This window comes from Vidua macroura, chromosome 3, assembly GCF_024509145.1.
Source record: "Vidua macroura isolate BioBank_ID:100142 chromosome 3, ASM2450914v1, whole genome shotgun sequence".
Taxonomy (NCBI): Eukaryota; Metazoa; Chordata; class Aves; order Passeriformes; family Viduidae; genus Vidua; species Vidua macroura.
The window spans coordinates 17,831,256-17,845,009 of record NC_071573.1 but is presented as its reverse complement, the minus strand read 5'-3'; the positions used below and the strand labels follow the sequence as shown (position 1 = coordinate 17,845,009).

Genomic DNA, 13,754 nt, shown 5'->3' with positions numbered 1-13,754 from the left:
AAAGGTGCTGTGTGTCCTCAGAGGTGCTGGTTTTGCTCTGCTGACAGTTTCCCATGAGCATTCTTTTTCCTCTCTGGGAGACTAAATAGCCCCTGAGCAAGGAGAATCTGGCAGTCATCCCAGGCCCTGCTGTGTCACTGGGGTGTTTGGGGAGGGGAGAAAATAACCCAAGAGGCGGAGAGCAGGAATTCATGGTGCAGCTGCAATTTTCACAACAGCCTCCTTACTCTCCACCTCTGCCATAGGAAGGGCCCTCCACATCTCCTGGGTGCTCAACGAGGAGCAAACCACACTTTCCTTTCTGCCCATCTGCTGAGTCTGTGGCATCTCTCTCCCATTTAAGTCTTTCTTGCCACTGGTGATATGGATGCTTTTGACAAACGAAGAAGAAAGGAGGGACATGTCAGGGCTTGGACAAGGAAATAAATATTTAGACTCGGATCCACAGAAGATAATGTGGTGCTTTGCATCTGGCTGCCACCACGATGTGATGAGCAGCCTTTGAGGTCAGGAGAGTTTGTCCATCCTTTGCTTGGGTGGCTTGTGGGTGCTCAGCACGGCTTCAGCATTGTGGTATCTCCTGCCAGCCTTGGTCACCTACTGGTGTTCCTTGGCTCAAAGCTGATGGAGGCCAGGGATGTGAGTCACTAACCTCCTCTGGCCTTCTTCCACGCGCTCCATTTGGTGCTGCTTTGTGTGTGTGAGAGCGTGCTCCCCTCTCCCAGCTGTGCGTGCCTGCCTGCCAGCACGCCGCTGATCCAATCTGCAGCTGTGCTGGTTTTCTCCTCTCTTCTAGCTCTGAGAGTCTTGTTCATGGATTAGGGGGAAACAAGGAGGAGGGCGGGGGGGGGGGGGGGGTGGGGTGGGGAAGAGAAAATGAAAAAGAAATTAATGAACCAACACAGGGAGAGATGCCTAGTAGAAGTGGGTGTTCTGCCCATGGACAGCATGGTGTGGCATCATCCCCACTATGTCTTCACCACCAGCAAGCAGAAGATGTTGCCTCCCTACACCTTCCTGGAAGATGAACTGGGGTCCCTGTTGGAAGTCCCTGTGCTTTGCTGGGGGACTGCTAGCTCCTATGGACACCATGTTGATTTCCAGGAAAAACCAAGCCACTGTCTCATGGCTTTGCACCCAGTTACGCTGGGGCTGCTTTCAAGCTCTCCATGTGGTGAGAGGGTCACCCATCCCCATCCTGCAGGCATATGGACTGGACCTTCCTCAGTAAGGCACCATCAGCTCTTGCGCATGAACATTAGATAAAGCACAGTGGTGAATACAGAGCTGGACAGCCCCTGCAGTGGGAGCTGGCTGGCAGCTGCAGAGCTAGGACACACAGCCTCACCACCTGACAGCCTTCTTCATTGCTGAAGGTGCCCAGGAAGTCTCCAGCTGTGACAATTTGCAGGGGAGCCATGAGACATCCAAATGGGGAGAGTCCCATATGTCAGGAGGTGTTTGGAGGTAAGTTCTGCTCTTTGCAAAATGTTGGGGAGGGTCTCGTGGTGGACTGCCTAGGATCCTGATTCCTGTGGTATCCTACAGACACCATAATTGACAGAAGGTCGTGTGGGTCAGGAGGTGAACTGAGTGACATTTCTGAGAACTGCAGTGGCATCCTTCTCTCTCCAGCGGGGTGCTGGAGACTTGTGTGAGTCAGTCTGAAGCTTTCCTCTGCATATCACAGGAGGCTCAAAGGCTTTGCCAAATGATCTGTGTCCCAGTGCGCCCCACAAAAATCTGCGATGGGTCCTGGCACTGATCACATGAGGTCTTCTGAGGATGAGCAGGACTGTGGGACAAGTGATGGACCACCCAAAATGGTATGGGTTGTGCTACACACTGTCTTGCTTCCCTGTGTTTTAGGGTTGATGAATTTGAAAAAGATTCCACAGCCATCAAAATATTGTCATCTCCTCCAGAACCTTTTTTGTAGCAGACAGTTTCTAAAATGGGCCATTTGGATTTCCCATTACTTGGCCCTATTAATCCTGTATTTTCCCAGGAAACAGCAACAGCCTAAAGGTTGATTGTGCTTTACCTGGCATGAATGCAGATCTGTGGATTACAAGGGTTCCCCCTCTGTGCAAATGAGATTAGGCAAGGCCCCCGTGACATGGGTCAAACTGGGACAGAGTAGTGGCTTCCCAGAGAGGGGATGGGAGCGCTGTAACTTCCTCAGCAGCTGTGATCCTGCAGATATGACGGGGAAGGCACTCAGGGGGTCTGAGCCGGTGTTTAGGCAGCCTGGAGCGGAACCAGGCTGACTTTACAGTTCACAGCTGAGGTGTTTGCTGCAGGCAGCAGAAGGTATTTTCCCAGCCTTTCTGGTGGTCCCTTTTCACAGCTGGAGAAATGCTTTGGACACGAGTCTCCTGATGTCAAGCCCATGTGCTCTGTGGGGTGTGGCGGACAGCAGCTTGGACATGAGAGCAGTGAGGCTACAGCAAACACTTCTTTGCTTTTCACTGAGGTGCCCAGGGCAGAGGGGGAAGGGCTTCTTGTGCCCTGGTCCCCAGGCTGAGCCTCTGCCCTCAACCCGACCTTGCTCATCTTGCACACCATGGACTTTCCCTGGGTTGGCAAAGCCCAGGTGTGATTTTGCAGACCTCTGATCAGGGACTTTGCCTCCTGATCCAAGTGCATGAGGTAATGTGGTGCCACCTCTCAGACCAAGGCTCTTCCTGCCCCAGTGAGGCTGGCACAAGGAGGGCACCCCACTCTGGTGCTGGGGGTGGGCAAGGAGGGGTGGCTTTTGCAGCATGTCTAAACTGTGCTGTGGGATAGGGTGAGGAGCATGGACCTTGTGGCGTCCCCAACCAGCCCAGAAACAAGTCTGTGGATGAAGGAGTAGCTGTGGTGTTGGTGGTGATGGTGGAAGTGAGGGAGGAGTGGCTGGAGAGAAGGGACCCCCCATCCTCTGAGGTGCTCAGAGCACCTCACAGAATAAGCCCTCGAAATTCCAGGGGGACTTCAGTTGTCCTCAGGTGCTGCATTCTCTGCCATCATCTTGCAAGCAGCAATCTGTGTGTGTCTCAGATAGGGACCTTGGGCAGGAGCATCCTTCCCCTCTCCTGCCCCAGCAGAAATGGCTGCCAGCTGGGATGAAGGATGGGGGCAGCAGCTCCCAGAGGCGGCTGCGCTGGGCAGGAGGCCCAGGGAGGGGAGGGCACAGCAAGAGGCAGCTGCAGTGGCAGGCTGGCAGCACCCTGGTGGGTGCAGAGGCCAGAGCGGCAGTCACGAGAAGGGAGCGGGGGAGACATTGTAGCCTTCGTCCCACCCACCACACTGTTATCGGGACGCAGCGGGTTTGGGAGAATTGTCCTCATCTCCCCTGGCCTCTGTTTAGAGCGGTGGCAAAATGCACACGGGGGAAGGGGGGTCAGAGCTGGCACCCCAGCTCAAGCAGCAGGACTGGATGCTGGATAAGGAGCCGGTGTCCCGCAGCCCCTGGCGCTGGGGGCTGAGCGGGCGCGGGACCCCCGGGCGGCCTTCCCGAGCGGAACAGCGCTGGAGCGGCGCGGCCGCACCCCGCGGTGGGCAGCGGGGGCCCCCAGGACCTCGGCCCGGTGCCCCTGCGGAGGTGCTCCTGCAGAACAGCCATCGCCGGCATGGCCCCGCCACCCCCGTCCCGCATGGGTGTGGGAGGCACCTTCCTCCCGGCTGGAGCTCCTCCGGCAGCCCCTCCTCCCCACCTGGGAAACAGGCTCCCTTCTCTTCCCGGCCGCTGTGCGGACACCCGGCTCTGCACGTAGCAAATGGAGGCGATTTCCTCCTTAGCGGCACCACATGGAAAGTATTGAGCCGTCTGTGGTTTAGTGTTTTTTTTTTTTTTTTTTTTTTTTGTTTTTTTTTTTTTTTTTTGTTTTTTTTTTTTTCCTTTTTCTCTTCTCTCGTTCTCTAAGCTTTTCTTTTTTTTTTTTTTCCTTTTCTTTTTGTTCTTTTTTTTTTTTTTTTTCCTTCCCTTGCCTGACATGCTCTCCATGTGCTGTTGGTTGCAGTATTAGATCTCCCACTCTCCTCTGATTGCTCATATACATCTGCTCCTGGTCACCCGGCACAGTGCTGAATGTCAGGAAGTGACTGAATCCCGCAGTGAGCACAGCTGTGGGCTGACCTGGCAGAGGTAGCGAGAAAGGGAGCTGGGGCAGTGGTAGGGGTATTGAGAAGCAGGCAGGGAAGAAGAAGGTTTTTGGGAGCCGTGGCATGGCTCAGATCTCTTGTGCTGCTTCTCTCCCAGTGGGTGGACCTGTGGGGGTCCCCTGGTGTCTTGCACTCTAGTCTGGTTGGGGTCTTTGGGGTTGGTTTGTTCACAGAGGGAACACAGGGGGACTTATTCTTTTGCTTTTTCAATGGGTTATTATTTCCCAGCAACCAAGGAGGGTAAAACCACCAGAGAGACCCTGGAGAAGAGCCCTTTGCTCATCCTGCTCAAGACTTGGCTCTGGCCACAAATACGCTGTGTTTTGATCATGTGAGATGCCCATCAGCCAGTGGGACCGGGATGGCCAAGGAAGCCTTGTGCTGATTGGGAGTGAGTCTCTTTAAATAACCAAAGCTTTGTCACAGTCTGCCCTGGCAGTGGAAACAACGTGCTGGGGAGCTAGAAAGGAGAGGTGTTGTAGACCTGTAACTGAGGGTAGGGACCAGCATCAGTGCTTGTACGTACTGTGTTATGAGGGTTTCTGCTGTCATCATTGTTCCCACAGGCTACGATCCCATGATTCTATGACTGGCTGCAGCACCAGGGAAGGGAGAACTGAGGAAACCACAGCACCATCCATGCTGCCTGCCAGTCAAGGCAGGGGGAGGCAGCACAGGGCAGAAACTGTGCAGGACAGCATTGGTGGCAGAGCCCAAGGGCTGTTTGTGTGAGGGGTGACTTTTCTCTAGGAAAGGACAGCAGCTGGGCAGGTATAGAACATTCATAGACACCTCTGAGCTAGCAATGCCAATAGTTAGTCACCAGAAGGACATGGTCCAGGCTCCATGCTGGGGGTAAATTACTCATATTGAAGTCTGTGGGACCAGAGCTTTGTTGCTTTTGGCACTCAAGCCAGCTGGATTTAATGCTAGATTGGGTTCCTCCTTCAGGACTGATAGAGAGTCCTTTGCAGCATGCTATGCCATTTGCAAGGACAGCACATATGCTCTCTGGGACAAACATCCTATGAGCCCAAGAGCCAACCTCCCCATCAGTACCCTGCTGTGTGTTTGGGGGAGATGCCAAAGGAGTCAAGAAATTTGCAGTACATTCTTACAGGGAATTTTTGCACTGGGCAGCTCACCAGCTTGCTGCGGTCCCTGTGCTTGTCTCTGTGCCTCATAGCACACACCATTGGGGCTGCCTGCTGTGGCTGTGCTGAGTACAGACAGATGTCACTGGAGGGCAAGGGATGTGTGGTGGGCACGGTGTTTTAGAACATGTTCTCAAGTTGAGTACCTGGGCTGCTGTTATATTTTATTAGACAGTGTGTCAAGGAGCTCCCCCATTTCTGTTCATCTGAGCTGGGCAGTTGGAGCTAATCCCTTCCCCTAAGAGATGTTGCTGGTTCCTCTTGCAGAAGCCCCTGGTATGTGAGGGCCAGAGCAGTGTTTCAGGAGAGGAGGTAGTGGCCCTTTTCTTCATTTACCTGGCTGGTGTTTGTCCTCTGCACCATTCCCTTCCTCTAAGTAAGAGGCCACCTGACTTGTATTTGAATCCCTTTCCTGCTGCTGCTCCAAGAGCTCACTGCATACAGGAATTGCTGTGCCTGTGCAGACCTTGCACCATGACATCCCTTGGAGCACACTTTCTGTCTTCCCACAACCTTCCTTCTCTGAGCTGGTTACAAACTTTCTCTCTTCCTTGGATTTTTTTTACATCCAAGTCTGGTCTTTTGTCTCCCCAGATTTTCACACTGTCCAAGTTCTCCTTAAGATCCGAGCCCTCTTCTGCAAACTGCAGTCCCAGTGTGGCCAGTGCTTGCAGAAGTTTGTAGGGCATGCAGAGTGTGAGGGCTTTCAGAAAGCTGTGGGGCTCTTTAGGCTTTGGGGACATATTACATTCTCCTTGTTTTGGTACTGACCTAGCCCCTTGGTGGGGTGATAGGAGGGTGAACACAGGGTGCTATCTGCTGAACAAGCTCACAAGACACTTGTTTGCATCTTCCTTGCTTTGTAAAGACTTTGCTTGATCTTCCTTCCTTTGTAAAAGAATTACAAAGCCAAAGGGATTTTGCTCTTGAAGCATATGGGGAATCTTTGGGCAGTGGTACAGAGTTTTCTTTGTTGCCAGCTCCTCAGTAACATCCCTGGCCGGATCAGCCTTAGACTGGCTGATGCAAACAACACCAATAGACTCATCTCTTGGTGGCCAATGGTGGAGGAGGAGACTGTGGGGTGACAGGAGATGCAGCCCATCAGGAGCCAAGGGAGGGCCCAGGAGATGGAGCTGCTTGGGGGAGGAACACTGCAGTGCAGTAGGGGTGGGTCTCTCAGCCTTCACCAACTCCATTTTTGGAGAAGCATAGTCCTGTTTGTTCGGGCAGCTAGTTCTGCTGTGAGCTCAGGGATGTACTGAAGTGGGACTAAAGGCTTTGGAAGGAGAAACCTTCCCTCAGTGTGGCCCTGGCAGTCAGAGCAGAGCAAACATGTCCCTGTTTCCATGCGTCCCTGTGCCTCAGGACGCAACTGCAGGCCTTTCCCAATGCCTGACGCATATTGCCACATCTTGGTCTTTGGGCTCTCTCCTTGCTTTACTCTTCATCTGAGAAGGGCTGATCTGGGTCCCCCCTCCCCTGCATCAGGTGCCAAGACCCCACTGTCACTCAGGCCCTCCACAAATAGCATCCCTCTTCTGGAAGCTATGCAGCACTGCCCCAGCACCGCAGCATCCCCCAGTTCTGCTCGGCCCCATTAGCCAGTGACTTGCATCCCAGATGGTCACGTGCAAGGAGCTGGCACCAGTTAGGAGCAAGGCCCACAGGAGGTGGTGAAAGGCACAAGTGGGCTGCTGCCACCCTCCTGCCTGGCTTGCCCCACAGCTCTGCCCTGCCTGCCAGGCTCGGGAGGGAGCAGCCAGGCTGTGGGGATGGGAGCTTGCTGCCTGGGATTCCTAGGCAAGCCTTAGCCAGAGCTCTGCTCCTGTACGTGCAGCCTGGCACTGAGACAGGAAGTGAGCTTCCCTGAGAAGCAGGGATAAATGAGAGGCGGTGATAAATGAGCCTGGATAATTAATTCAACCTCCTGATACATGTTTGCTCTCCCAAATGTGTGTGTTGGCACGATCCTGGGCAGGGCTTGGCCTGGCATCCAGCAGACATCCCCCTTTATCTCGGTTACTACATGAAACCTGTTAATTGTATCTATCTCAAGCCCTGAACTCAGGATGGCGATTTCACATCGAACAGCAGCACTCATAAAGTGGATCTGAGCAGGGCACTGGGCTCAATTCTGAGGCTGTGAGGAGGAGTAAGAGACCTCCCAGACTGTAATTTCATCCCAGGTTCTTTGCAAACATCCTCCTCGCCCAGCTGGGGCAGGCAGGGTCTGCAGAAGGTTGTCAAACTCAGTGTATAGTGGGCTACTCAGGGAAGGTTTCCTGTTCTGATGGTCTCTGCTAAAGGATGTCTTTTTCCCTGCCTGCAGCAGCTGGGAAAAAGTGGCCACCTAAAATTTAGAAATCTGCAGCGGTTTGGAATTGGGAGCAAGTAATCTCTGTAAAATCCTTATCTGGAAATCAGGCAGTGAGGCTCATCCCAAAAATATATATACTGCCAAAGCTCTGTGTATAGCATGGACACGAGGGTGTTACATAGGATGTTGCTCTTGTGGGAGCTGGCCGCCCTGCTCCAGGAGTGTCCCAAGGCTTCCTGCCTGTCCTGCACATGCACTGCAGACATTCCACAGCCCAATCTCTTCTTCGTCTGAAACAATTACTTTAAAGTTTCTTTGCAACCCTCCAGGCGTCCCACCCCCTTGCTGGCTTCCATTTCCATAGCTCTCTCTAGCTTGTCTCCACAGGACTTTGCCACTAGCCTCCCTTCAGAGGAGCTTCATTGCTGAGGCCCAGAGTGGGGATATATGGAAAGACCAGAGAGGTTTTTTCATACCTTGTAGACCAGACCTATATCTTCAAACAAAAATGAGAGAAGCCCCTAAAAGGAGCATGGGAGAAAATTTGGTAGTGCCTTGTTCCCAGGGGAAAACAGGTCTGTTCTTAGGGCAACATCCTAGAGACCCTCTTCAGGCTGCTTTTGGATGAGGGGCTTCAAAGCAACAAGCCAGGTCAGCAAGTACCTCCTTGCTTCTCTTCTGGAGTGATGATCTCATGGTGACATAGGTAATAATAAAAGTCTTTCTTTGCCTTTGGTATCCTGGGGGCCATACTTTATGTACCACTGGAGACATACCTTGTGTCTGGAGTGCAGGAGCTGATTTTTGACCAAGTACTCCTTCTGCAAGCAGAGCCCCTGGGATGCTGCTGGGTCCTGCTGAGACACAAAACTATAAAAGATGGCTCCTTCAAAGGACATACTTCTCCCAGAGCAGGCAGCCAAGCAACAACCCTTGCACCAGCCCCGAGGGATTTGGGGAAGACCTGGAAATTCAGTGAGGCAGGTTCACAGCTGGGATAAAGTGAATGGCTGATCTCAGTCTACACTCCCCAGCACCACAGTGGAGAAAGAGATCTGGAGAAGATGTGTGGGAAGCTTCTTCTGGACACAAGCAGGTGAGAAGTGAAGGAGCATGTAGGCGCTTGTTGGGAAAACAGGCCAGCAGGCAGAACTGATTGCCTGGCAGGGCTGGCAGAGTGGAGGCAGGACCTACTCCCTCCAAGACCTTGAGAAAGTGGGGAGGGACCATGAAGTTGTTGGAAGTGGAGGTGCTGTGTGATGGGTGGGATGGGAGACTGGTGTCCAGCAAAGCTATAACCACTCACTATCATGAGATGTCCCACAGGACATCTATCTCTGTCCTAGAAACTCATAAAACACCTCTCAGCTTGAATCACTGCAGCAGCACACCAATATTGTGCACAGCTTTGTCTCTTCCCTACCTAAAGGTGGGCCAGTCCCTTCCCCCAGCTGCCCTTCTCAGACTCACCGAAGGCAAACCCAGCCTTTAATTCCAGTCACAGATTCTGGAAATGATTAGTGGGCTGTCATCACTCAGGCCCACCGGATATTGGGCACGGGGCATTTCCGTCCCCTGTAATTGATTGTGTGCAGGGCTGCCTGGCTCTGCAGCGGGCAGGGGAGAAGTGAGTGAGAGCTGGGTGTAGTGTTTCCCTCCGCCTGCCTCACTCATGGCTCGGCTGGGAAAACTGCTGGACCAAGAACAGGGCAAAGAATAAATTCATTCATGGCTAAAGGTAAGGGGACAAGGCAGAAAGGTTCCCCAAAGACTTGGGCCTATCCTGTCTAGGAAAATAAATGAAAAACAGCGTGGCTGGGACAGGGGGGCAATGCTGGGGCAGCCCCTTCACTGATGCGCAGAACTGCACTTCGTGAAACTGCTGTTGCACCCCTCAAGGGGCCTGGGAACTCAGTGGCCCACTCAGCCAGGGTGCCCAGAGGCAGCTGCCAGCTCCAGCTTGATGGAGAGGATGCTGATCAGCATCGCACCCGCAGCCACTCGGCAGCCTTTGTTCCCTGCTCTGCCTGCCCCTTTCCCAGGGCGCTCTCTGGCTCCTGGGAGCTGCCTGTTTGCCAGCTGCCTAGCGAGAGCTGCTATCTGCCCTGTGTGAATGTCTTGCGTCCATCCAGCAGACTCCCAGCCTTCCACTGAAACGTCCCATTGTGCAGCTGGCTGGACTACGTGAGCCTGGCTATGTGGAGCTTTGAAGTTAACTCTTCCTTTTGAGTCAACAGATCTGTGTGGTGTAATTGTAAAATTTCCCTTCATTGGCTAACCTCCTGATGTTAACAAAAGCTCCCTGCTATGTAAACAGGCCAGATGCTGCAGGATGCTGTCTGCAGGCTCACGTACACTCCTTGTGCCACAGGAGGTGCTGGACTTGCACCTGCAGGCTCCCTTAACCAGGCAGAGAGATTGGAGCCACGTGCCCCACAGATGGGGCAGAGTCACTGGTTCCCTCATCCTTTTGTCAGTGACCTCAGATGTGTCTCCTTTCCTTTCAGATAACTTGGCCCTGCAGAAACACTGGCTGAAATGGTTTTAAATGTGGTAGTAATTATCTAAGAGAAGGGGTGAGGTTCCAGATGATTTGGGAATAAAAGCAGTAAAGGAAATGGAGTCACAGGACTTCAGAACTTTCAGGCTGCCTTCAGCAACAGCGAGGGCTTGGAACAGATATTCTGTTTGTAAGGCTGACCAAGACAGCAAGGTGAGAAGTAAGAGTCAACATGGGTTTGGCAACAGCCTAATTTCCTTCTACAAGAGGGTTGGAGGAGATGAACAAGATGTGTCCTGGCTCTAATGCTGAGAGCTACTTGCATGATCAACCTGGTTGTTGGTTTCAAAGATGTGTCTTACATTCCACAGAATGTTAAGGGGTTGAAGTGGCTTAAAGATCATCTTGTCCCAGCACCCCCTGCTATGGGCAGAGGCACCTCCCACTTGACAGGTTGCTCAAGGCTTTACCCAACCTGGCTTTGAACATTGTCAGGAGTGGGGGATCCACAGCCTCCCTGGGCAACCTGTTCCAGTGTCTCACCATGCTCACAGTAAAGAATTTCTTCCTAATATCTAACCTAAATTCTGTCTCTTTCAGTTTGTAGACATTACTTATTGTCCTATCTCTACAGTTCCTGATGAAGAATCCCTGCTCAGCTTTCCTGTAGGCCCCCTTCAGATACTGGAAGGCTCCTATAAGGTCTCCATGCAGCCTTCTCTTCACCAAGCTGAACAGCCCCAAGTTCCTCCACCTGTCTTTGTTGGGAAGGTGCTCTGGTCCTCTTACAAACTTTATGGCCTGCATCTAGACTTGCTCCAACAGGTCCATGTCCTTCCTTGGGCTGGGGACCCCAGAGCTGGATGCAGCACTGCAGGTGGGCTCTCACCAGAGTGGAACAGTGGGGCAGAATCCCCTCCCTTGCCCTGCTGGCCACGCTGCTTTTGATGCAGCTCAGGATTCCATTGGCCTTCTGAGCTGTGAGCGCACAGTGCTGGCTCATGTTGAGTTTTTTGCAGACATTGATTTGCAGGTGCTTTGAAGCTCAGGATGGGAGTTCAGGCAGGGTGTGACACTGGTGAAAAGGATATGATATAAACAGGATGCAATTCTGCAATAAGGGCAAATGCAAGCCACACACTGCAGGATAATTTGAGATGCTTGAGCGCGTCCAGAGAAGGGCAAGAAGGCTGGTGAGGGGCTTGGAACAAAAGCCCTGTGAGGAACGTTTGAAGGAGCTGGGGTTGTTTAGCCTGGAGAAAAGGAGGCTTAGAGGTGACCTTATTGCTCTTTACAACTTCCCCAAGTTCCTCCACCTGTCTTTGTTGGGAAGGTGCTCTGGTCCTCTTACAAACTTTATGGCCTGCATCTGTGTGCATATACAAAGGGGCAACAAGGCCTTCAGAAAAGGACATGGATATCATTGAGGTAATGGGTGTCGTTACTGTGAGTGACTTAATGACACACAGATGTGAAGAAAAACAAAGGTTGCTGCTAGGCTATATAAACAAAAGTGCCACAAGCATCAGGCATGCTGCAATCATTCCACTTCTTGAAGTATTAGGAAAGCCTCATACTTTCTGAATATATTTAGTTTAGGCAATATAGTTCAAGAAAAGCTTACACCTATCAGAGTCCATGAAAGATGGTCAGCATCAAAGAACTTAATTTGTTTAGTCTGCTTATGAGAGGAGGAAAGGGAAAACATGACAACCTTCAGAATCGTAAAAAAATGTCTAAAAAAGAAACCAAACAAGTTGTTCTCTATCTTCAGGAGCTTAGAGAAGGTTAGACATCCAGAAAAACTTTTCAGCTCCTTAAGGGCTCCTGTTCTCTTAAGACAGAGTTCATTGTGGAGACCACGCAATCACAGAATCACAGAATGGGTCAGGTTGGAAGGGACCACAGTGGGTCACCTGGCCCAACATCTCTGCTTAAGCAGGGTCATCCTAGAGCACAGGGCACAAGGTTGTGTCCAGACAGTTCTTCAATATCTTCAGTGAGGAAGACTCCACAACCTCTCTGTTGTGGCAATCTGTTTCAGTGCTGGGTCACCCACACAGTAAAGAAGCTCTTCCTCATATTCAGGTGGAATTTCCTGTGCATCAGTTTCTCCCCATTGCATCTTGTCCTATTGTATAACACCACCAAGCAGAGCCTGGAAATACCCTATTGGCACTGCCCTTCAGATACTTACAGACACTGATGAGGTCCTCTCTCAGTTGTCTTTTCTTGAGACTGAACAGGCCCAGCTCCCCCAGCCTTTCCTGGTAAGAAATATCCTCCAATCCCTTAATCATCTTTTTTACCCTCCACTGAATCCACTCCAGGAGCTCCATGTCTCTCGTGTCCTGAGAAGCCCAGAACTGGACACAGCACTCCAAGTGCACCTCACCAGGGCTGAGTAGAGGGACAGGATCACCTCCCTTGACCTGCTGGCAATGCTCTTCCTGATGCACCCCAGGATTCCATTGGCCTTCTTGGCCACAAGGACACACTGGTGGCTCATGGACAGCTGGTTGTCCACTAGGACCACCAGCTCCTTCTCCATAGAGCTGCTCCTCAGCACCTTGGCCCCAAGCCTGTACTGGTGCCTAGGGTTATTCTTCCCCAGGTGCAGGACCCTGCATTTGCCCTTGTTGAATTTCAGACAGTTCCCCTGTGTCCATCTCTCCAGCCTGTCGAGGTCCTTCTGAACGGCTGCACAGCCCTCTGGGGTACTGCTCCTCCCAGCTTTGTGTCATCAGGGAACTTGCTGAGGAGGCATCTGTGCCTTCATCCAAGTCATTGATGAACTTGTGAAACAATACTGGGCCCAGTAAGTGAACCTTGGGGACACCACTAGTGATAGGCCTCTAACCAGATGCTCCAACTCCAATGACACAATCTCCTTCTTGAGAAATTTCCAAAACCAAGATGCTACAAGTACTTGTCAGGCCTGCTTGGATAGTGGTATCTGTCCTTGGCAAGAGATACAGCTAGATGATGTCTCAGGTGCTCTCTTTTAGATCCTGCACCATTACATGGTAAGACACACCTGGTCTTTGCAGGGTGACAAGGTCATAACAGTGATTCTCCCCACATTGCCATGTTTTTTAGACACCACACTATATTCCCTGTTTCAAAAAGTGGATAGCCTTGCAGGATACATGGCACAACACCAGGAAGCCTAAATGAAGCTTAACCTGCTGTTCAGACAGACCTCCCCTTGAGCTGACAGAGGACAGCAGGCTGTTATCACTTCTTCATGGGAAATGGAGTGGTTTAGTTGCACTGTGGAGTCTTCTAAATTTGCAATCAACCAGAAAGGCTTATTACATAATTCCTGTGTACAAGAATCAGATGGGAAGACTTCTTGACTAGGTCCCTCATTTGGTGCTGGGTAGATAACAAGCGAAGATCTAGAGAGGAGGTGGAGGAAGCATACCCTTTGAGGTGGCTGAAGTTAAACCACTAATGGAAGGTAAGCTACAAATGTGAAGTAAACAACAATCTTTGAATGAGCTTTCGTGACAGCAGGAGAAGGGGGGCTCAGTCTCCACTAGACCTCACAGCAGCCCTTCGGAGGAGAGCACAATGAAGCTGCTGAGTTCTCCAGGGATTCAGTGTGAAGATGAACCCACAGGAGTCCTTC

General features: G+C 51.7%; 1 long non-coding RNA gene across 1 annotated transcript in view; it reads left to right on the top strand.

Annotated features, from left to right (window-relative positions):
• Positions 1–1,393: 1,393 nt before the first annotated feature.
• LOC128805602 (uncharacterized) overlaps positions 1,394–13,754 on the top strand; it is a 28,806-nt gene continuing 16,445 nt past the window's right edge. The window contains exon 1 of the long non-coding RNA XR_008436493.1: positions 1,394–1,467. This is a non-coding gene — a long non-coding RNA (uncharacterized LOC128805602). The remainder of the gene's footprint in view (positions 1,468–13,754) is intronic.